We start from the raw sequence: 25276 nt of genomic DNA on the forward strand, positions 1-25276 counted from the left end.
AAAGAGCTTAAAGGGCCCTTAGAGGTCATTTAATCTAGGTTTCTTACTGTTAGTTTGGCTTGATGAAGCAAGAAAAAACAAATAGAGCTTTCTATGGGCCTTCTGCAATAATTTATATACTATTCCATCTATAAAAAGTAGAAGTGCATTCCTCTGGAGAAGACCCAGAATTCTTTTTTTTTTTAATTTTTTTTTTAAATTTTATTTATTTCTAGGAAAGAGAGAGAGACAGCATGAGCAAGGGAGGGTCAGAGAGACTCCGAAACAGTCTCCTGGCTCCGAGCTGACAGTCAGCACAGAGCCCGACGCGGGGCTCGAACCCAGAACCGCGAGATCATGACCTAAGCAAAAGTCGGACGCTTAACCGACTAAGCCACCCAGGTGCCCCAAGACCCAGAATTCTTAGCAGCTTCTCATAGGTGTTCACCACAAGTTAAAAATCTCTGGTAAGTCTGACTGCCTTAGTCTGTAGATGGGGATCTCAGGTCAACAGAGGTTAAGTGACATGTCCAAGGTCACAGAAATTCAGTGGCCGAGCTGGAGCACAGGCTCATGCTGTCTTCTTCAGACAAAGCTGCGAACTGGCAGTCGATGCAGAGTTAGAGACTTCATATTCCTTTCCTCGAGGACTGAGTGTCCATTTTCATGCAGACTATGCAGATTGGACTCACACCGATAAGGACCGGGCTGTGGTTAGAACCTGTGAATGGAAGAAGCCGCAACAGAATTGTTAATTTCTGTTATATACATTTCTGTTTACAGGAGAATAATACTGTTAGCCCCATTAAGCACCATTATCAATGTGTGATCTAATAATTTCAACGTAATGAAACTAATACATTTCAGAGTAATGGAAGGAAATATTCCACATCTGCTGCAAATTGGATTATTCTGGGCTAGGAAGTCCTTGAGGCAGTATCATTAATTATTCTGATTTTCGTCACATCTAATTGGTACCGTGCTTTACAGTTTACCTGTCATTTTCACATACCTTATTATCTTATTTCGTTATTCAAGAAATTTGGGGGCGGAGTAAGGCAGAGCATGCAGAGTGTGCTGGTTGGGAATATTGTGGTTGCAGGCAAGAGAAAAGTCCAACCCGTACTAGCTCGGGGAAGAAAGACACTGGGGAACGGGGTTGGGAAGATTGTTGGCTCATATAACTGAATTGCTCTGGGATATTCTGATTCAAGAGTGGTTTGATCCAGGGGTTCATGCTGTCATTAAGGCTCTGGCTTTGTTTCTGGATGATTCTCTGTGCTGCCTTGTTGGCTTCCCTCTCAAATGGACTCATTGCAGCCTCCTATTTACATACCCTCACATGGCAATGCCCAAAAGGGACACAAATGAGTTGTTCTGGTAAGTCTCTTGCAGGGCAGAGCACTTGTCAGTCTCCCAAACCTCAGAAAACCTCTCCTTATATCTTATTGGTGGGAACTGGGTTAGAGGTCTATCCATCAATCAATCATAGTACATGGGCAGGTAGCATGCACTTGTTGGCTCACGCCAATCAGGGTCCACCGTAGAGCTGAGAGTGGGATCAATCTCATTGGAAACAAGAGAGCTGAAGACAGTGGGGTTGAAGTTACTCACAAAAAGAGGTGAATGCTTTGGTGGAAAAGGGGGAAGTGATCTGGGGAAACAAAAGGAAGTATTCGTTACGCGGTAGCTCAGAGAGGTTAGGAGACACACAGACTCTGGCTTTTGGGACTAAGATACAAATTCAGGGGTTTGGTCTCACAGCTAATGCCATAAACGCCAGGCCTCTCTAGAAACCTGAAGAATTATCCAACCACCTTCATACTTACCTACTAGCTCCGTTCTTAAAAACAACACCGGGAAACTGGTGACCATCATTCTGAGCCAGGAACTTCCTGTCCATGCCCATTCCAGACATAGATCCCAAGCTCCAGATAATGAGGGGAGTGATCCGGTACTTGACATTGTCTTGAGTGCATAGGAATTCCAGTGTTGTCCTGGGAAGTAATATGGAAGCAAGTTTCAGGCATTTTGTTTAAGGCCCCACACCTAAGCTTCTAAGTCAAGTTGACTCAAGTTTAAGGTGGCACAAATGAATTCTTATGTCACAAATCAGATCACTGTGACTACCACAACCCCCACCCTGGCCACACTGCTTTTTCCAGGATTCCAATTCACCTCCATAAAAATCTCTTATGCCTACAGTGCCTGGAACTAGCTAACAATATACCTAGCTACCGATAAGGTAGGTAATATTAGCACCTCTATTCTACAAATGATGGCACTGTGACACATAGAGCTATAATAGCTCTTCCAAAATCACTTCCTTAAGAAAAATCCCATTTTCCCCTCCTGTATGTTTCCTTTACTACCCACATGGTGCACTTCACCTCAGACACTGTTGGTCACTAAATATGTGGAGGTTTCTCCCCACACCAAGCAATTCTCTATATGACACCAGCGGGGTGTCCTAGTATTTAACTCCGTTGTAACACAACTACCTGGATTTGGTGTCAGATCCCACAGGTTAAGGGCACAGTCCCACAAGACTCTCCCCAACTGTTGGGAGCCATTCTGAGCCTACTAGTCGAGAAAACTCCTGGTGAGGTTAAAGCACGTTGCATAGTCTCTTGCCATCAGATGATGACCAATATCCACCCCCACTCAATTATTTCTGCCTGAGCACCGACCCCTAAGGTACCTTGTTGATCAATACCGGGAGTGACTTGTCCCCTTATTCTGGCCCTGGTATGACGACTGCACCTTGTGAAAGAACTTATTGTGGGAACTTCTTCTTTTATGATTATGGGAACAGACATCGTGTCTCAGGCAGGTCCTGTTTTCCTTGATACTTCCCTTGAGCTCTGAACAGACGAATGCCCCTTACTCATAAAAGATTGACCTTTATGTATACAATTCTGCTTCTACTGTTGCGTTAGTACAAGAGGTTCATACAGCTCAAATCAACTAACCAAAAATGTTTCTCATGCCCTAGCTATTCAAGAAATTGTAGACAAAAAACTAGACACAAAGGTAAATGTATTGGAAATGAGCTAAACTCTTTAAAGGTATGGTTGGCTCTCTGGTGCCATAAAGAATATAACTGGACAATTAAGTCTTGCCTGGAGACAAAGAGCTTAACTTAGAGAGAAGGAACAGATAAGGGCAGAACATAAGTTGCTACATATACCTTTGCTAACTGATGATGTATAGCAGTCCCTTTCCTAAGGCCTACATTCCACAAACACCTTCCCTTACACTGGCAGCTGTGTTGAGGATGGATAAGAGTATCTACAACTTAGCCCATGACTTAATCTTAGCATTATTCAAATGTGTATGTTATCCTGTTTTTCACTAAGAACACCTGTTATTTTCTTAGTTACTCAACCTCACTATAATTGGGGCAGTTCTGTAAGAATACTTCTGTAAAACCTGTTTCTGTACATTTTCCAAAACTTCTTATCACAGAGAACAAACCATTGTAAAAATTCCATTTCCTGATGCCATGTTAATGTTTGACCTATAAATAAAGGCACCAAAACCGACAGGACAGAGATGCCTGCTTGTGATCAGAAAGAATCTCGGGGCTCTCTCGCTCTCTCTTGCCGACACCGTCCATCCTTCAGGGACCCCTGGACCCGGACAGAGCTGGACTCCGGCACCCAACCTACTTCAGATGCCGACCACAAGTAGTAGGTCCCCAGGTTACCCACAACATCTATTGGGCTTGGCTGTAAATAGGAGATTCCCCTGACTTCCTCCTCAGGTGTGATTAATTTGGAAGAGCGGCTCCCAGAACTTGGGGAAACACATTTATCGGCTCATTAAAGGACACAATAAAGGGTGCAGATGAAGAGACACACAGGGCGAGGTGGCGAGTGTTCTAAGTGGCTTGCGTCACTCCAGCGTGTGATGGGTTCACATCTGGAAACCCATCCTTCCAACCTCCAAGCTCCCCAAACCCCATGGGATTTTGTGGAAGCTTTCTCACGCAGGCACGCAGTTAATGATTAGTCATTAATTCTGTTTCCTGATCCTCTCCCTTTGCTAGACAACGAGGGGTTGGGGCTGAAAATTCTAAGCTTCTGATCATGGCTTGGTCTTTGTGGGGACCAGCCCCCATCCAGGAGCCCATCCAGAGTCACCTGATTAGAACAAAAGATGCTCCTGGTGCCCTTAGCGCTTAGGAAATTACAAGGGTTTTAGGACCCTTGTGTCAGGAGCTAGGGGCAGAGGCCAATATATACGTATTTTCCATGATCCCATAGCCGCTCCACTTCTGAGTGTTGAAGGTTGGATTTAAGCTCACGTGTGTGGCTCCCACATGCCCTGCTCATCACCAGGCGCCCAATGCAAGGATCTATCTTGGTCTCATTCGGAAGCGGGCAGAAGACGGTCAGTTGCCCAATTCTCTCCTGCCCGGATTTGACATCAGAACTCCCTTTCCTGTTGTCCATCGCTCATATCCAGGAATAAAAACTTTGATTGAAAGGCTTGTCCAACAATGCAGCCCTAACAGGCCTTTCTGCTCAGGACACAGAAAGTACAGACAGGAAACATCTGCCCTAGAAACACTGGAGCTTCTGTTGATTGAAACGTACAGAGAAGCTGTCCTTGAGGCCTGGGAAATTCTGAGCTGAGATTACAGTATTGTCAGCCATACCCCGCCAAGACTGAAAGTGAGAGAAACTGGGTGGTGAGAAGCAGCTGGGACCCTCTTGGTCATAATAACAACCAATCACCGATAAATACTGTTATGTGAAGGAGTTTGGAGGAGCCCTGGGGTGTTTTGCCAAATGGGTAATTGAATTCCCATCGAAAAGAGCAGCAGTGGCTTGGCTCATCTCACGTTGAATCAAGGGTGGTGTTTCCTGAGTAAACCATGCAGAAAAGCCAAATCTGCAGAACATTTTTATTTCTGTGTGTGTGTGTGTGTGTGTGTGTGTGTGTGTGTGTACCCCCAGGGTACTTCAAATAGAATTTGGGTTACAAAATCAATTGGGGTTGAGTTATCTGCAGACTTTCAGCAGTATGCATACTGGGTGAACTTTCCTCCTTCCGTCAAAGGGGATGAAAATGGAGCGATTGAAGGAAGTTTGCATATAAATCGTGCCGTTTATTACCGACTGCCCAAGAAACAATAGCCACTTGGCTTCTCTAAGCCCAGGTTTACTGGACTAAAAGCTACCCGTGGGCCCTGGTAAAAGTGAATTCTAAAGATATCATTTATTTCAAGAGGAAACCAAAGGGATTGTCACACTCTTTTCCATTCCTGGCCTCATTGCAACCTGTAGCTATACACTGATTGGTACAGTTCATGGTTTAATGCTCCGGCCATCTGGTTGACCATAAACTCCCTGATGGCAGGGACTGTGTCTTCTGCAGTTCTTTTCTGTACTCCCAGCACCCAGCAGGTTCTGGCCATATAGTATGTGTTCAATCATGGAGCCAGACTGCCTGAGCCTGAGTCAAAATCTGGGCTTCTCTATTCACTAGCTGTGTGACCTTGGTCAAGTTACTGAACGCTTCTGTGCTTTATTTTCCTCCTCTACAAAGTAGGAATAGTATCTCCCACAAAGGCTTGTGTTAAGGGTTAAATAAACTACTATTAGCCAGTCTAAGGCACTGCACCTGGTTAGTGCTTATGAGAGTTAATGATTACCATCACTACTCTGATATTGTCTCACATTTAATTAATAATGTTATGGGATGCCAGCACAGCACACAGGTATGAGCCTGCCTCTGCCTTCGGGGAGCACTTGTTTCTGTGAATCGTTCGGAGAAAGATCCGAGTTTGCAGAGAGCCCGGCAGCTCACCTAAGCAGAAAAGTAGAAGCCAGAGTGATTTCTTGCTGGAGGTTCACAGGGGCCCCCTGGGTCACCAAACAGCCTTTCTCTCTCGCCTGGAAGAAATGAAAATTGATTTGAGGCTTGTCCCATCTGAAAAGGTCTGTCGGTAGCCAGCACCACTGCATGTTGTCAAGGATGCTTTGGGTTTTTGGCCCAGGGAGGAAGTGATTCACGATGATTCGCTTTTCCAGGGAGCGAGACAGACCCAGTGGAGACACAGAATGAGGTCCCAGGGGCCCACTGGTCTAGACTGCTTCCCTGAGTAATAGCAAGAGAGGAAAACTGAGGGGCTGATAAGAACTGATAAATGAGGAGAGGGGAGACCCACCGAGAACAATTTCGGGGGATAAAAGGGAATATTGTGGGGGCGTCTGGGTAGCTTGGTTGGTTAAGCGTCCGACTTTTGCTTAGGTCATGATCTCACGGTTCGTGGGTTCGAGCCCCGCATTGGGCTCTGTACTGACTGCCAGGTCGGAGCCTGGAGCCTGTTTCAGTCTGTGACTCCCTCTCTCTCTGACCCTCCCCTGTTCACACTGTCTCTCTCTCTCTCTCTGTCTCTCCTAGAAATAAATAAAAATATTTTTTAAAAAATTGTTTAAAAAAAAGGGAATATTGTGCAGAGGGGACAGAGGATCAGAGAGGGACGGAGATAACAATGTAACAACAACAATGGGAATAATAATAATTGTAGCTGCCACTGACTGAGCACCTACTGTGTGCCAGATATTTTACACACCTTAGCCCAGCTGATGCTCCTGGTGAGCCTATGAGACCACATAGCCCGTGTGTGTCAGGCCTCATCAACCTGTGGACGATAAAAAAGGATCACACTTTCTGTATTCATTCATATCATACCTTCATTTATTCATTCAACAAACGTTTACTGAGCACACAGCATATGACAGGCACTGTTCTAGGTGCTGGGAACACAGCAGAAAAGCAGACAGACTGGAAGACCATGTTCCCTGCGCTCCTGGAACTGGCATTCTCATGGGCTGATGGTCCATGGATGCTAACAAGGACGTCTGTGGTATGTTAGGTGATGAGAAACATAGAGCATGGGATGGGGGTGGCCAGCGTGGGGGTAGGGGGAGGTTGCCTTTGAAGTGTGGCCAGGAAAAACTCCCCTGTAAAGGTGACATCTGAGCAAAGACCCGACAATATTTGTCAACATTTGGGTTTCAGTGTCAATTCCAGCATGGGTGGGCGGGGGTTACCACACACCGCTAAGTGATTCTCAGATGCCAGCAGGGTGTCTGAGGATTCAACTCAGTTGTGACACTATCCACCATCAGATCCCACAGGTTAAAGTTTCAGTTCTACGAGGCTGCCCCCACCCCTCTTTTGACTCCAGGTCGTTACCCTTACTTCCGATGTAAACCAGAGGATCCCAAGGCCTCCTGCTTGGGTTTGAGTGATTTGCTAGAGCGGCTCCCAGAACTCAGAGAAACATTTTACTTACTAGACCCCTGGACTATTATAGATATAATAAGCAGGGACAGCCACGATGGAAGAGATACATGTGGCAAGGGTTAGAGAGAGGATGTTTATGCTCTTTCTGGGCATGCCTCTCTCCCCAAATCTTCATGTGTTCATCAGCCTGGAAGTTCTCTGAAGCCCCTCCTTTTGGGTTGGCCTCACTACATAGGCATGATCGATCAACTCATTGGCCACCGGCGATTGATTCAAACTCCAGCCCTCTCCCCTCCCTGGAGGCCATGGGTGAGACTGAAAGTTCCAACCCTCTGATCACACGGTTCCTTCTCCTGGCAACCTAAGGTGGGGGTCCGAAAGGTACCTTGTTAACATAAAAAAAGGCAGCGGGAATAGTCTCATTACTTAGGAAATTCCAAGAGTTTAGGGGCTCTGTGCCAGAAATGAGGATGAAGACCAAATATATGTATTTCTTATTATAAAGACAAAAAGTGAACCATGGGGAAATTTTGGAGAAGAGTATAACGGAAAGATAAGAATAGCAGGTGCAAAGGCCCTGTGGTGTGGTTTGGGGACTGGAAAGGAAGCCAGTGTCCAAGAACATAGTGAATGATGGGGAGAGTAGTGGTAGGTGGGGGCAGAAAAGGCACATGTGTGGGCCTCATGGCTACTGCAAGGACTCTGGCTTTTATTCTGAATGAAATGTTGAACCGTTGCAGAATCTGCAGTTGAGAAGTCATTCTGTCTGATCTAGGTTTTAACAAATCTGGCTGCTGTGTTGAGAACAGTCTATGAGAAGCAAAAGAGGAAGCAGGAGGCTGATGCAAGATCCAGGTGACAGATAATGGTGGCTCAGACCAGGTGGCCACAGTGGGGGTGATCGTGGAAGAAGCGGTGGGGTTCCATATCCATCCTGGGTCGGCAGGAGTCCCAGCCGACTCACACAGGATAGAAAGCCCCTGAGCCGTGTTCTCCAGCTCTAACCTGTGCTCAGAAGCCCGAAGGGCAGGTTCATTCAACACAGGCTGTTCTCTTCTGTTCTGGCTCCACATGCCCTCAGCCACTGATGCCCCCCAACGTGGTGACATGTCCCCGATGTGCTCATTAGGAGAACATAACGTCCATGTCAGGGATGCACCTCAAAGCTTGTGGCCTTGGAGATGCTAGGATGGCAGCGTGTGCCACGCAGAGACTGGGAGAGAGGCCTCTGGGCCTCGCAGCTGTTCTGACTGTGCTCACGTAGCACAAACGCTTTTATCAATGTTTCCATCAGCTTCTGGCCTCGGGTTCTGGGGGGGGAACCAGACCCCTGGTCATCTTCTCCCGCCTCCCCGCCAGCTAAGCTCATCCTGCTTCCCTGGGTGTGAGCAACAGATTCTGGACGATGGCAGAGAGGAGGAGAGAGAGAGAGAGAGGGAGAGAGAGAGAGAGAGATGTGTGATGTGGTGGGAGCTGAAGAAAGCATCCTGGCCAGTTTACCGGTGAATTGATACAAGCTCAGAAAGCTTGAGTGGTTTGCCCGAGGCCATCTCTTGTGCATCCAGGTCCCCTAGGACTCCCTTTTCCTTCGCAACAGAAAGACCCCAGCCCCATACCACCCATGTTCCCCCAGATCCAAAACGGCACAACGTGATTTGCTAATAGAACAGAATATGCAAAACCGAATGTTTGCGTTTGCCACCTTGGATGTGCTATGTCTGTATCTGTGGCCGCCATTCATTAAAGTAAGCCAGGCTTGAGCCACCTAGAAAAGGGTCATGTGTTCCAAAATAAAGGATTGAGATCCATGCAGNTGAGGCCATCTCTTGTGCATCCAGGTCCCCTAGGACTCCCTTTTTCCTTCTCAACAGAAAGACCCCAGCCCCATACCACCCATGTTCCCCCAGATCCAAAACGGCACAACGTGATTTGCTAATAGAACAGAATATGCAAAACCGAATGTTTGCGTTTGCCACCTTGGATGTGCTATGTCTGTATCTGTGGCCGCCATTCATTAAAGTAAGCCAGGCTTGAGCCACCTAGAAAAGGGTCATGTGTTCCAAAATAAAGGATTGAGATCCATGCAGTTCATGGGGGTCGGGTAGGGACAGGCATATTTTGACCATAAAACAGAATCTTTGAAATCCAAGAAATCTGGGGGAGGGCTATTTGGTCAACCTTCTGTCCACTCAGCAGACTGGAGCTGCCTGGAAACTGGGGAATCCGATTCATCATCTCAAGACTGTAAATCCCCCTGAGGTTGGAAATGGCACTTTCAGAAACTTCTTTTCCCTACAGGACCTTGAAAATAGTTAGAAGCTTCATACAGAGACAGGCGGATTCCTGTTAATATTAACGGCTAATGTTTATTGAGCACTTGCCGTATTCCGGGAACCACGCTAAGTGCTTTAGTAATCATTACCTCAGTAAATCCTCAAAAACAAAATGAAAAACAAAGCCCAGATGGTAAGTGCTATTGTTATTTTATATTATTATTACCATGTTATAGAAGATAAAATTGGGGGCTCAGGAAAGTTGAGTAAATAATGTCCAAAGTCACAGAGGTCTTGGGGGGGGGATCTGAACCCAGATTTGTGGGTGTCCCTTCTGTTCTTCTGACAGGATGCTGACCTTGGCGTCAACTTGGTTTGGGTCAAAGCTCCAGCCTTCTCGTCTCTGCTGTGTGACCTTCAGCAAGTCACTTACCCTTTCTGAGCTCTATTTCCTTCTTCCGTGGAATAAGAATAATAAAACATCCCATCGAGTTGGTGAGAGAAGGAAAAAGAAAATATGGAAGGTGCCTGGCATTGTATCTGTCAACAGCGGCCACTCCCAAAATATTAGCTCTTTCTCAACACTTAACAAAAATTGATTGAGAGAATGAAGACTCCCCTTTCCGGCATGCAGAGGGTTAACTCAGAACCTCAGGCTGTTAGCATTTCCTCTAATCTTGGCACTAATTATGTACAGAAATCACTTTGTTTCTGCCACATATAATGAAAACGATTGTACAGAGATGGAATTTATCATGCTATGTGTGTTACGACTGGCTTTGTTTTGTTGTTGTTGTTTTTTAAATACTACCTCCATTTCCCCACTTTTCTTCATTTCCCCCTCTCCTTGCCAGATAATCAAATACAAAAGTTATATTAACCTCCCAACCACTTCAATTAAAATGCTCATCCAAAATTTGAAAACAATTAAAAAACCCATTATCTCAGATTTAACGTTCTCTGATTCCGTGTCTATTTTCTGCCGTGGCATGAACGGCAGGTAACATTATCACAGTAGGTGCCTTCTAGGAAGCAATGGCTCATTCTCTGCCAGTCAGTCCCGTGGCTGCTCCCCCCACACAGGCCTTATTAAAAACCCACATGCCCTGGTGTACTTTGTCATGTCCAAATGCATCAAAATAATTGATTGTTTTAATGAGCCCTCCATCTGTCTTATTTTCTTCTGTCTTTCTCTACTTGGTAGTGGGTTTCAGAGAGAAGAGAAGACAGCTCCCCTCCTGGGAAGTCGTGGACTCAAGATGGGAGGGTCTCTGATGTGGAGCCACACCCAGGGGCTTCCATGGTTCTCTGAGGAAATTAGAAATGTTTTTTTTTTTTTCAGAGAAGACCTTGCTGGGAGGTATGTTAGGGGCTGTGGTGGCTGCAAAGAACACAAGAGCCATCGACTGAGCTCAAAAGAAAGAAGACTCTTCAATCACTCCTGGTGATTTTGGTTTGGGTCAACAAGCATGTATTGAGTGCCTGCTGTATACTCAGCCCCAAGCCAGACAGTGGAGATATGGTCTGCAAGATCTGGTAGAATCAATCAAAACACAAACAAACAAACACACACACACACACACACACACACACACAAAACCTCCTTGGATCAGACACATTCATATACTACTGGTGAGAATATAAATTTTTGCAAACTTCCTGGAGTGTAATTTAACAATATCTATCAAAAGATTTAAGAGATGTGCATGCCCATTCACCCAGCAATTAGCCTTCTAATCATTTATTATAAGAGGATAATCACTTATGTGTTTGAAGATTTAGCTACAGCTGTGTTCTTTGCAACATTATTTATAAAAGCGAAAGATTAAAAAAAACCCTTGAAGAAACTAGTTGTCCCTGACAAGGAATTACATAAATTAATGATGGCGTACCCTTAGAATAAAATCATTTAAAAGCATATCTGAGAAGAATTTGTATCGAATGGCAAGAAGTCTATGACATATTGGTAGGTGAGAGAAACTCAATAGAATAGCAGATAGTATGACCTCAGTGTTATGGGAAAAAAAAAATATATATATATATATATAGTGCCATTCTGAGAAGATGAGAATGAGGGTTATTTTTACATTCTTTCCTGAGCTTTTTCTGTTCTGACTTTTTTTTTTCTGTTCCGAAAAGGAAAAGTTATTTCCAAAAGGGATACGTGTGAACTGCAGCCAGAAATGGAATAAGGACATTTGGGAATTGAAGCCGCTTTAGGAACTAGCTGAGTCCTCTTCAGGCACGGCTTCTTTTCTCTGTGTTCTTCTCTCACTGTGCCTTCCGCTTACCCATCATTCTGCTTCCTCAAAGCCTCTTCCTGCTCCTGGTCCATCAGAGCCTCCCCTCCCCAGCCAGAGACCCACCCCCACTACTCCAAGGCCAACGTCTGACTATTTCAGTCTCTGGATATACGTTAGTTAGTCCACATTTCCAGGAGAGAGGCTGTGAGGTGGCCCAGCTCATCTCATTTTCAGCAGACTGTGGCCCTGTGTCACCAGCCAGTCTATATGGTCAGGTGGAGTAGGTCTAATCAGGTGTGGTCCAATCAGCAGACCAAGGTTGCCCCGGGTCCATCTCTTAACCAGGGGATGGGGGAGAGGCATTTCCTTTTATGAGGCTCTGTGGCTGGGCAGTCACAGTGATGGACATCTTCCACGCAACGGTCCAATCGAAGAACATGAATAATTCAGAGCCCACGTATCTACATGGGAACCAGATCTTATATCTCTGTGCTCTGCTTTGATCAACTAAATTAAACCATTGTTGATCCTGATGATCTCTGGACTGACATCGGCTCACACAATTTGTTTGGGGTGGGCGTGGTCAGGGTATACCCTGATACAAATATCTGACCGAGGCTTTATTGAAGCTATAGATGCAGACAAGGCAAAAATCGCACCTGGATCACGATCAGAGGAGTTGGAGCAGTATAGCATTGCATGTTAATAATACTGACAGAGCCATTTTTCATCCAATGGCATGTAGTTCACTACACACCAGGCACCAAACCTCACAGGTGTCATCCTCGTGACTCTTCAAGCAACCTCGCAAGCCAGGTACTCCTGTTAATTTCATCTCATAGAAGAGGAAACTGGAGGTCAGGGAGTCCAAGTAATTTATCTCAGGTGTAGCTGGATCAGAATTCAAGCCCAAGCCTTTTCTAATTTCAAATCCTGCAGCTGTCACCACCCCTTGATGCCACCCAAATAATTTCTGTTCCAATTCCTTCTTTTGTAATATTAGCAATAACTATTGCCACCTCTTGCCCCACTTGGCTTTTTTTTTTTTTAATGTTTTATTTATTTCTAGGAGAGAGAGAGAGACAGCGTGAGCAGGGGAGGGTCAGAGAGAGAGGGAGTCACAGACTGAAACAGGCTCCAGGCTCTGAGCCGGCAGCCAGCACAGAGCCCGACACGGGGCTCGAACCCACGAACCGGGAGATCATGACCTAAGCGAAAGTCGGACACTTAACCGACTAAGCCACCCAGGTGCCCCCCCGCTTGGCTTTTTATCCAGATCAAGACAAGGCTCTGTGGCTCAAGACCAGACAAGCCAGAGAACTGTAATAACGACAATGCTTTTTGTTTACAGACGATGGGAATCCAACATGAACTGGGAATTCAGTAGTTCAACCATTGAGCAGCCTTCTGCTTCTAGTGAGGATGGGGTAACAGGGTTGGGATTTATCTTTCTGCCTAAAAGAACCAAAAAAAAAAAAAAGGGTATAAAATATGCTACAATGATCTTCCAGCTATTGGAGCTCAGGAAACAAAGCATAGTGACCTGCGGGAGGCAGGAAACGAATGACGAATGATGCGAGCCCTAGGTGTGCCCCAGTTTCCTCCGTGACGGGGTTTCCAGGTTGCAGTATGGGGAGGGGGTGCCCGATGAACCCCAGAATTGAGAAGACAGAGCTGAGAGTCTGGGGAATCTGTAGTGGGTAGAGTTCCTAGCTATAATACTGGAGAAACAAGGGTCACACAGAGAACTTCAGAGATGAGAGAGGGTTACTGATCAGCCCGTGAGTGCAAGGAAAGTACCCAAGGCCAGAGAAGCACCATCTGCAAGGATCAGAGATAACAGTGCTGGACATTGACATTGGGCTGAGACCATGATGGTTCCCACTAGGCAGAATGGAAAACCTCGTGAATCTCCAGGCACTGGAGAGAGTGCAGAAGGGTCTGGACTCATTGGTGGGGGATAATTAGCTCTTGCAAAAAAAAAAAATCTGTCTATAACGTCGGATCCCCACAGCTGGCATATTTAATAATAAAAGACTGCATTCTTTCACCTAATAGCAGAAACAAGACAAAGATGTCCCTACCCCTTGTCTATTTAACAATGTCCTTGCCAGGGAAATAAGGCAGAGACAAAGAAATAAAAGACATTCTAATTGGAAAGGAAGAAACAATGATCTTCACTTGCAGAAAACAGGATCATCTATGCAGAAAATAATATGGAATCTGCAAAAACGCTCCTATATTAATAAGTGAGTTTAGCAAAGACCTATTAACAACACCAAAGAATCATCTGGCCTAACATATCAGTAGTTTGAAGGTGGAGGAATTCTGTTCTAGAAGAATACATAGGAGGAAACTTTTGTGACCTTGGTTTAAGCAAAAGCTTTCTTAGACGTGACATCAAAAACACAGTCTATAAAAACAAATGAACAAATTAGACTTCATCAAAATTAAAATCTGCTGCTCTTAGTCTGATGGGGATGTCATAACAAAGTACTACAGACTGGGGGACTTACAAACAACAGGAATTCATTTCTCACAGTTCTGGAGGCTGGAAGTCCAAGATCAAGGTGCCAACAGTCAGCTCCTGGTGAGGACCCACTTCCTGGTTCATAGACTGTACCTTCTCAATGTGTCCTCACACAGGGGGAGGGGAGGGGGAGTTGTCTTAGAGAAGTGCACTGATCTCATTCATCAGGCCTCTGTCTTCATGACTTCATCACCTCCAATGATGTGGAGCTAGGATTTCAACCTATGAATTTTAGGAGGACATAAACATTTAGTTCACTGCACACCCTTCAAAGGCACTGTTAAGGAAAAGACAAGCCACAGATTGGAAGAAAATATTTGTAAATTGTATATCTGATAAAGGATTTGTACCTAGAATATAAAGAACCCTCAAAACTCAATAATAATCCAATTTAAAATGGACAAACTAATTTTTAATTAATTTTTTTTATTATTTTTAAGTTTATTTATTTTGGAGGGCAGGGAGGAGCAGAGGGAGAGGGAGAGGGAGAGAATGCCAAGCAGGCTCTGCTCTGTCAGTGTGGAGCCAGATGCAGGGCTCAAACTCATGAACTGTGAGATCATGACCTGAGCAGAAACCAAGAGTCAGACACTTAAGAGACTAAGCCACCCAGGTGCCCCTGGACAAACTATTCGAGCAGAAGATCCAACATGGGGGAGAAGTGCGGGGACCCAAAGTTCCCTTGTCCCTCAAACACAGCAGTGTTGAGGCCAAAGGACTTTGAATTCCAAGAGTCTGGGTGTCAGAGTAATAGAGACTTCTCCAGGGGCCCACGGGGACAACCTAGTGGGCCATAGGTGCCGGATTGCAAACTGGGAGAGAGAAAAGGGGCAGTGTAGGCACGGAGGGGAGAGCTCCCCTTCTGCAGAGAGACAAAGGGAAGAGAAAGACAGGCTATGCACATATAGGACTATATTTGAACAGACAATCCACCCAAGAAGCTATGGGCATGGCAAGGATACTCAGCAACAGATGCTCGACATCACTAGTCATCAGGAAAAAGCACTAAAAAAACAATGAGATACCGTTACACAACTATTAACGATGGCTAAATTCCAAAGACTGACCCTACCAAGCCCTGACAAGGAGTGAAGGAATTGTAACTCTTAGATGCTGCTGGTGGGAATGTGACATCACACAGCTTTTTGGGGAATAAGTTGGGCATTCTTAAAAAAGTAAATTATACCTATTCTATGATTCAGCTTTGTACTTCTAGGCATTTACCTAAGAGAAATGAAAGCATATGTCCATGTCGAGACTTGCCCATAAATGCTTGTAGCAACCTTGTTTGTAATAGCCCTGAACCGGAAACAACCCAAGTGTCTGTCAACAGGTGAACGGATGAGCAAACTGAGGTATCCCTATGATGGTACAGTATTTAATCATTGAAGGGAATGGTGTGTTGATACACGTAACAGAGATGAATCTCAAAATAATTGTGCCGAGTGAGAGAAGTGAGATGAAAAAACAAAAAGATATATACCGTTTGATTCTTTATATAAAATTCAGGAAACATAAAGCTTATCTTTAGTGATAGAAAGCAGATCAGTGATTGCTCAAGGCAAGGGGTGGGAGGGAAGGATTAAGGCAGGCGGAAAGAAACTTGGGGGGTGATGGATAATGCTCTTATCTTGATTGTGGTAATGCTTTCCCTGCTGTATGAAATATATTAAAATATCAAATTGTACTCTTTAAATCTATGCTGTTTATTGCATATTATACCGCAATAGAGCCCTTAAATTAAAAAAAGAAAAAAATGTGAGTACACAGATTTAAAAAACTTGAAGAGTCAAGAATCAGGCTCCAAGAGTGTCTGAAAGAAAAAAAAAATGAGCTCACATGATATCTTCTTTGTGTAATTTTCTGTCCTCTGGTTGTGCGGCCTCTCCCAGAGGGGCCCACCTCATGTGGCCGACGGGGCTGCCATGACTCCTGGACTTCATCCTTCTACATTCAGACCCAGAGAAAAGAAATCAGTGTGTTTTCCCCAAGGGTTGGTCCTCCTGCAGCTCAGAAACTCACTCTAATTGGACCACTTAGGTCACATGCCCATGAACGTGCAGCCAGGGGACCGTGATGCTCAGAGTGTCTCAGATCTGAGTTCCGTTGAGTGAGAGCAGGAAGGGGACACATTTTTAAAATGGTTCGGGACTGTGGTCACAAGAAGGGCCATGGGGACGGTGGCGATTATAAGCATGCACCTCTCAGAGCTCTGGCTGCAGGGAGCATGGTGGATGAGCGGCTGTGCTCTGAAATCCACGGTCTTGTCTGTGCCTAGGTCCTGTTTCCCTGGGGCGGCTCCCAGCCAGTGGCTGAGTGCAGAAGGAATACACAGCCAGGCTCATTCCCAGCTGCTTTTTCGGGGCACCTGGATTAACACAGGTGCCAGGGAGGCAACTAACAAATCTCTACCTTTCATCAAAAGTTCTTGGCTTTGCCCAATAAGTTCTTCCCCCCATATCTTATTTGACTTGTGGCTCTGGTTACAGAAACTGCTGGGGACGCAAAAGCCTTGAAGTTGATATAACAATATTGACTTACTGGCCGATAACCCTGCCTACTATTTGCCAAGCACTCAATGATTTACAAAGCCCTTTAAGGTACAGAGCTTCATCTGAGCCTTACAAAAATGCAGTGAGGCAGGTGGAGCTATTTGATGTTAGTCATAGGAGACTGGTATTCCTAGAGGTTAAGATGAATTGTTTAAAGTCCCGTACATTTATGGCACTATTGTGCCTAAGAAATTTTCAGTGGCTTCTCACTGCCTTCCAAATAAGCACCAAGCTAGTAATGTGACACAAAATAGCCCTGTGCTTCAGCACTAGACATATTGAGCTATGTTCGGTCTTCCAAAAAGGCCACACACGATTTGGCCTCCTGGCCTTTGCACGTGCTGTTCCCCCTTCCTGAAATCCTGTTCCATACCTTTTTCTGGTATCAACTAACTCTCTTCCTCTAAGAAGATATTCTTTTCTTTATTTTCTTAAGGTTTATTCATTTTTGAGAGAGAGAGAAAAAGACAGAACACGAGCCGGGGAGGGGCAGAAAGAAAGGAAGAGACACAGAATCCAAAGCAGGCTCCAGGCTCTGAGCTGTCAGTACAGAGCCTGATGCGGGGCTGGAATCCATGAACCATGAGATCATGACCTGACCTGAAGTCATATGCTCAACTGACTAAGCCACCCAGGTGCCCTAAGAAGGTATTCTTTTAAGACTGGATCATGTGTTCCTTTGGGTTCACCAGCAAACTGGAATTATCCATTTCATAGCACTTGGCAAAATATATTGTAACATACCCTGTAATTGCCTGTTCTCATAACTCCACTAAGTAGGACTGATTATTATCACTTTCCAGAGGAAGAAGCAGAATTGGGAAAGTGGAATGCATTAGTCAGTGTTCTCCAGAAAAACAACCAGAAGGAGATAGATAGATAGATAGATAGATAGATAGATAGATAGATAGATAGATAGATAACACAAGGAACTGGATCATGAGATCGAATTCGGAGGCTGAGAAGTCCCAGGGTCTGCCATTTGCGGACCGAGGAGAGCCAATGCGTAGTTCCAGTCGGGAGAGCCAATGATAAATGTCTAGCCTGAAAGCTGCAAGGCTGGTGATCCAAAAAAGCTGATGTTTCCATCCAAGTTCGAAGGCTACAAAAGACTAACATCCTGGTTCGAACAGTCAGGAAGGAGGGGTTCCCTCTAACAAACTTTATTCTGTTCAGGTCTTCAGTTGATTGAATGAGGCCCACCTACACTGGGGAGGGCCCTCTGCTTAACTGAGTCGTCTACTGATGCAAATGTTAATGTCACCCAGAAACACCCTCACAGACACAGGTGGAATAATGTCTGGAGAAATGTGCCGGCACGCAGTGGCCGGTCAGGTAGACACATACACTTAACTATCACGTGGAGTAATTACCCAAGGTTGCCTGACAGCCAGTGACAGAGCTGGATTACAAACTCTGTCTCTCAGGCTTGTTTTATGCAGGCACGGTGCTGTCCCTTTGGACAAGACAGCCTTGGGCGGGTGACACTTGCATGAACCATCTGCATTTCCTAAGGATGTACGAAGCGTCAGGCTGCGTGCTTGGCATTTTACTTATATCCCCGTGACCTTGGACTCTCGTTGCTTCCAGATGCATGGATATTTGTGGAGTGAACAAATCCCATTTGCCGGAGAGCGTAACCCGCGTATCATGGGATTCAAACCCAGGACCGTCTGACTCCACAGCCAGTGCTCCTGACATCGCATTGTCCTTCTTGAAAAGGCTTTGTTTTTCCAACCTGATTCCTCCCCTCCCAGAAACATGTCCTTCTGGGGGCATGACTTTGGCCCTCCAGCGGGCTGTAGGCTGGGCAGTGCCTATGAGGAGGTCCAGGAATTAAAATCACAGCTGTCCCAGGAGCATGCCTAGCAAGGATGCAGCATCCCTTTCCCAGAGCAGATTTCCCCAGCGCTCCATGGCGTTGCAGACTAGGCAGGTGACTCGACCCTGGGGGCTGGGGCCTGGCCACCCACCTTGCAGGTCAGCTGGCTTGTGATTTGGCCCTTTCTACCCCAGGATCCTCAGGTGCACGGGGGTTTGCTGGGTCTGCAATGCCAAGCAGGAGCTCTGTTAAGGGGATTTATATTTTTCTTCTTTTCCTTTCTCTTTTAAAATCTCAACAGCAGCTGCTTCTCTGTCCATGGCGGGTTCTGAGTATCTCAGAGAGGCGTCAATATTGACAGAAGAGGCCCCACTGCCCAGCAGGGGATGCAGTTTCAGAAGAGGAGCTAAGCAAGCTCATTAGGATGGTTTCTCGGCACCCTTTGGCAGCCTCAATTACTTGGCTCTGAGCAACATGAATATGGATCAGAGAGAGGAATGGGATCATGTGGATTAGGTTTTTTGTTTTTTTTTTTAAACACATAGACAGTATGGAGTAGGATTTAAGGTCACTAGTTTTGCAGTCAGAGAGACCTGGCTTCCAATTCCATCCAATTCCGTTGCTACCCATGTGACCTTGGGAAAGAGCATTTGCTACTCTGAACCTCAGTTTCCTCATCCGTAAAATGATCCTTATGATAATAAATACTGCAAAGGTGTGTTATTAGGATCACACACCTTAATGCATTTAGCACAGGGCCTGGCGCACTGTGAGTGTCCGATAAATATAGCGGTTCCTCGTGTTCCGGCGAGAAATGGTCACGTCTGAGCAACTGGTTTCTTCCCTGAGAGTGAGGAAGCCTTTGCCATGAGTGTCCCCGCATGCAGACTTTCCCTCATGGTTCACTGGTCAGAACTGGGTTCTATGCACATTCCTGGGCCAGTCATTTGCTAGAGGAAAAGAACTTCTATGATTGGCCCAGGCCAGTGGATCACATGATCACTCCTGACAAAATTAAGTCACATGACCACTTCTGACTGACATCCAGTTGAAGGTTACCAAGCATGGCAAGAGGCAGGAGAACACAATTCATGATGAGACAAATCAATCAACTGAAACGGACCCGGAGCAGACACATATGTCAGAATGAGCTAACGAGGACATTAAAACACATGTTCTAACTGTATTTCATGAGTCTCAGATGTTAGGCAGGAATATGAAAGACATAAAAAAAGGCCCACGCTGAACTTTAGAGATGAAAACTATGTGTGAGATGAAAATCACACCGAGTGGAATTAAGAGCAGATTAAATGCTGCAGAAGAAACGATTCATGAAGTTGAAGACTTCAGCGATAGAAATGATCTAAAGTTGAACACCCAGAGGAGAAGGAATTTTTAAAAAGTGAACAGAGCATCGGTGAGCTGTGGCATGACTTCAAACAGCCTAAAATATGTTTAATTGGAGTCCTTGAGGGAGAGTAGAGGATTATTGAAAAATATGAAGAAAGAAGGGCTGAAAATTTGCCCTAATTAGATGAAAAGCTTTGGCATCCAGTATGGTCAAGCATCCTGGCTCAAGATGTCAAGTATGCCACTTGACATCTGTGTGAGCCTGGGCACATTAGGCTCCTGTTCTGAGCTTTGTGCTGAGTCTGGATTCGCTGAGGAACCTACCTCACAGGGTCGCTGTGAGGCCCACAGAGATGCGGTTTATGAAGCACTTTGTCAAAGTGCCTGCACATGATGGCCCCTGTTACTGGTCTGCTATTACTGTATTACAGTGTTTCCAAGCGCTGGCCTGTGTGGTTTGCAGAGATTCCAATGTTGATCCTTTGGTTCATTTAATAATAAATGACATTTATGGGGTGCTTATAATAGCTCAGGTTCTGTGCTGATTGCTTTATTTGTATTAACTTACATGCTTACACCAACCCCTGAGGAGTGTCTGTTTTTTACACCCATCTCCATTCTATAGATGAGAAAACTGAGGCACACAGGGTTAAGTAAGTAGCTTGTCTAAGGCCACAGCTGGTGGAAGACAGTTATCTCTGTCAATGCCTCAGAGGCTCTGACCGTATCTGGCTCAGCCTCCTTGTTTTATAGTTTATTAAACTGAGGCCCAGAGAGGCTGAAAGTCTTGCCAGAAGCTGCACAGAAAGTCAGTGGGCGAACCAGGGCTAGAACCGCATGCCTAGTCCAGAGTTGGTTTCATTCCCCTCTAGGAGCCCTCTAATAGCGCTTTGATTCCCAAACCTTCTTAATCAATATACTTGTCTACATCTCTAACCAATTTCCTGAGCTCAGGCTGGAACGTGGGGCAAAGCGTCCTTCCTTTCCTTCACTCTATCTTCCAGGGCAGTAAGCAGCTCACTTAATGTCCTGTCTTCTTCAGCCAGCTTCCAGGAGCCTTAATGGAATAATTCATGCAAACATCTTACTTTCAGGGCCATTTGCATTCAAAAGCACTGCTGGGAGTGAACAATACTTAACCTAAAGTAATGAAGTTCCGGTGGCAGGATTTGAGGTATCTGTGCTGGAGAAGTTTTTGTGATGGGCCTGGAATCTCACTGGCACCCCTAAATCACACTAATCATTCATTCCCTCTTACTTTATTCATTCACTTTTTTTGGTTATCTTTCTGGACACTTCCAAGGGCCAGGGACTTTGCTTGGTATTGGCAAAAAGGAAGTAAACATGGGTAGGGGATTACCCCTGCCTTTGGGGAAGGCAGGGAAAGGAACAGATGACTACAACTGTGGTTGAGTATTATGACAGAGAATGGACTGCCTATCTCGCTACTTGGGCCCATCAGGGCAGGCTTCCAGGAGGAGGTGACCTGAGTTGTGTTGTGTTACTCCCTGCAATGTGAGACAAAAGCATTACTCAGAGTCCATTGTTTGGGACAATGAGAGGCCCAGAAGGACTCCACCAAGAACTCCCTTAAGCAAGAGAGGGCTGGGTGCAGCGCCCATCTGGTTAGTTCTCTTGTATTTACTGAGGATTGAACAATAGAATGTGGAAATGAAAATAATGTGGACATGAAAAATAAGTTATGAGGCACACTATGACTCTACGTATGTGACCTCATGCATATACGTTAGCAAACTCAGGAAGAATGCATGGGGCGTCGTAAGGGGTAAGGGTGGGCTCAACATTCCTTAGTAACTAAGTATTTCATCTTGGAAGGAAAAGCACTTCTCCGGTTTTCAGCATGCCTTGTTTTTTTCTTGGTTAAGCAGCTACTGTGCTGCATGTGCTGCGTTCAGCATGGACTGCTCTTGCCTTACTTTATTGTCTCTCTGTCCTCTGTATGCTCGCAGAGTTGAGTTTTGAAGGACTAATGCAATGTCACCTCTTCCCACTAGAAAACGAGCTCTATGAGAGTAGAGGCTTTGAGTGCATCCTTAGCAGGCACAACAATGCCCAGCATTGCAGGTGCTCTGTAAGGATCTGTTGAATGACTGCACAGAAAAATAAAGGTCCAGGAAGGGATTCCAGGCAGGAGGAATAGCCATGTGCAAAGGCATGAGAGTGCAAAAAGATGCAACACATTTGGGAATGGCAGGAAGCTCACTGTGGCTTTAGCATTGGGTACATGCTGGGGACGGTGGGCGGGGGGTGGGGTGGGGAGTGGTGGATGAGTCAAGGCTGTGGATCTGAATAGGAAGGTCTTTGAATCATAGACTGAGTTTGGACCTGGGTATAGACTTGGCCCTGAAGGCAAAGGGAAGATATAGATGAGTTTTAAAGCAGGGCAGTCACATGATCAGCTTTGTGCTCCAGAAGGCTCATTCTGTTTACTGAGTGGACAAGGAGATGGGGGTAACGGAGAGATGGGGTGTGGGGCTGGAAGCCCAGAGAAACATCTGTTCTCCTAGTTTGCACAAGGACCCCTAGCAAGAAAGCCAAGCTTGACCGAGAAAGCACAGGATGGGGTGGCTAGCGAGGCTTGAGAGAGGCCAGTCCCAGAGACAACTTCCCTGGCTTCCTGCTGGAAGGCATGTGGTCATGCGGAAAGCCCATTACCATCCCACCAGGAGAAGCTTCCCCTTGTTAAAATTCTGGGCCACGGTGTCTTGTGTTAAAGCTGATATTAAGCCATAAAATGTAATATGTTATGACACCATAAAATGCAGTGTAATTGCTATAAAACCATAAAATGTAATGTAACAGGCACAGTGTCCATTACACTGTTTCACAGTCTAAAACAGTTAGCTTCCACTCTGCTTTTAGACAAACAAACAATTCCTATTCATGACTACCTCTGGAGAAAGGTATAGGAAAATCAACCCAGATGAGCATGAATTGTAACACGAACATCGAGGGAGGAGGCAATGTGCTGTGCAGGAAAATCTCCAGGCTTTTAGTAAGACAGAACCTAGCTTCCAAAGCTGTCCAGTCATGTCTAGACCAGGATCCCCAAAAGCAGAACGAGAGATGGGAATTCAGAGTAGATTTCTCCTGAAACCACATGTGCCCAGCTCCTTCCTCTGCGCAAAGCTGCTCCTCTCACTCGCCTTCTCCTGTAAAGTAACTGGTGGGCTCTTGTACCCCCACAGCAGTCAGCAGGTGGCCTCAGAATCTCCCCCCACAAAACGGATGCACCTTCCAGGCATCTCTGAGCAAGGCGTGCAGGTGCGAGCTGTTAGCAGCCAACACTTGGAGTAGCTGGTGACCACGTGTGTGGGAGGAAGGGTGGTGTCATCAGTACAAGCAACAAACTTACAATTTGTAGCTTCCTTCTGGCTGAAAGACTTTCCCCTCTAAGCATGTACTTTGTCTGTGTAAGTTGAGGAAAGTACCATCTTATTGTAAGGGCCTGTGCAAACTGAATGAGATTCTAAGGAATCCTGTATAGTTCCAGGCCTATACGAAGCACTTTGAGATGCAGACAGCCTCTGATAAGTATACCCACATACATGCAGTGTCATACACGTGTACTCAACGTATTTAGAAATCACATAATGCACATAGTACGGGAAACACTGACCATGTGTGTTTAGAGAAAGAAGTATGCGAATAGAAATGAATGCACATCTAAATATGCATATAGAAACTATATGAGGTACTTAATAAAGCTGTGCTAACTAATGAAAGGGGTGTCTGGATAAAATAACTCAAGGCAGAGTCAATCTTCTGGATTGGTGTGCTACAAGGGATTCAGTGTGGCTGCATCAGAGACTCAGGTATCTTGCATCTGTTCATCCTGAAACAGGAGGAGGAATCCTCGTGGGTAGTCAAGGGTACGTGATAGATGGCAGGTGCTTGTGCTGGTGTGTGAGGAAGGGATGGGCCAAGTACTAGCATAGTACTGGAGAGGCCTCCAAAGAGGTGATGGGGAGCTCCAGGAGTCTGCAGTGAAGATCCCATAGCAATTAGGGAGTGGGGGAATGACTAAAATACAGGATAGCCACCCCGATTCCCCACCCTGAAGGAACTCTGTTCAGGTGGAGATGCCTTACTGAAGCATAATGCAAAGGACTGTTGTGTGTGTTTGGATTCAGGGTATATGTGTGATTGACTCATGGGATGGCGATTGATCGTGTAGTATCTTTCCCTCCTCTTCTACTCTTTTAAAAAAAATTTTAAAAGCATTTTAAAATTTATTTTTGAGAGGGAAAGAGACAGAGTTGAGCAGCGGAGGGGCAGAGAGAGGGTGGGGGAAGGCACAGGATCCAAAGCAGGCTCCAAGCTGTCAGCACAGAGCCCAATGCGGGGCTCGAACTCATGAACCATGAGATTGTGATCTGAACCAAAGTCGGACACTTAACCCACTGAGCCACCTGGGTGCCCCGCTTCCCTCCTACTCTTAACCGTGCAATATGGTGGTGCCTGTTGTATCATTTAGGATCCCATTCAGCTGCAAGGAACAGAGACAGAAAAATATTGGCAAGCACCAGTTAGAAGTTTACTCCCTTTCACAAAAAAAGAAGCCCAGGGGGAGAAGAGTCCAAACTCCAAGTTCTAAGGGGACCAGAAAGTAATGTAAATAAGCCTATCTAAAGGGGGCAGTGGCTACCCAGATTCACCCAATTGCTGCCATGAGGCATCACCTAGTTTCAGCGCTGCCTGATCTTTTGATCTTTTAAGAGAAGCTTAAAACCTGGATTTGGTATGTGTCACCGGACTTCTAAATGTTGAAGCACCAAGAATCCAGTAAAATCCACGAGTGTGACATATTTAATCCAGGGCTGCCAATTTGTGACTGCTGATCTAGTCAGAACGATATAGAAATTCACGTGTGTGCACATACACGTGTGTGCATCCTGTGTGAGTACATCAATATTGTGACGGAGGACGGAGCTTTCTTACTGAGCTATTTTCAAGTGGTGGGTGCACCCTCAGCCTTGGGGATTCGGCAGTGAACAACTGCATTAACCTAAAAGTTGAGAGCTGGACTCTTGTCTCCAGAGAGGTTCCAGGCTCTGCCACAGGTTGGAAAAGCAGAACCATGATGAATTATGAGTAGACCTTATGTGATGATGGGAGTTGTCAGGGCTGCCCGTGTAAATCTGTTGCCCCTGAATGGGTGCTGAGCCTAAAGTCAGCGGGGCTGCCAATCAGAACATATGTATGTGAAATGCAAGATGGCAAGAGCAAAGTCAAACTCATGA

The 25276-nt window shown here is 45.6% G+C and overlaps 1 long non-coding RNA gene across 2 annotated transcripts in view; it reads right to left on the reverse strand.

Moving 5' to 3' along the window:
- Positions 1-218: 218 nt before the first annotated feature.
- The window catches only part of LOC144233141 (uncharacterized), a 29049-nt gene continuing 3991 nt past the window's right edge, over positions 219-25276 (reverse strand). The window contains exons 1-6 of one of the 2 annotated variants that reach the window (XR_013335603.1): positions 16128-16231; positions 14275-14510; positions 6566-6634; positions 5797-5882; positions 1809-1976; positions 219-700 (exon numbers count right to left, since the gene is read on the reverse strand). This is a non-coding gene — a long non-coding RNA (uncharacterized LOC144233141). Of the gene's footprint in view, positions 701-1808; positions 1977-5796; positions 5883-6565; positions 6635-14274; positions 14511-16127; positions 16232-25276 lie in introns of those variants that run through there. The other variant, XR_013335604.1, reaches the window with a different exon arrangement.

Source organism: Crocuta crocuta, unplaced genomic scaffold (genome assembly GCF_008692635.1).
Source record: "Crocuta crocuta isolate KB4526 unplaced genomic scaffold, BGI_CrCroc_1.0 scaffold339, whole genome shotgun sequence".
Lineage (NCBI taxonomy): Eukaryota > Metazoa > Chordata > Mammalia > Carnivora > Hyaenidae > Crocuta > Crocuta crocuta.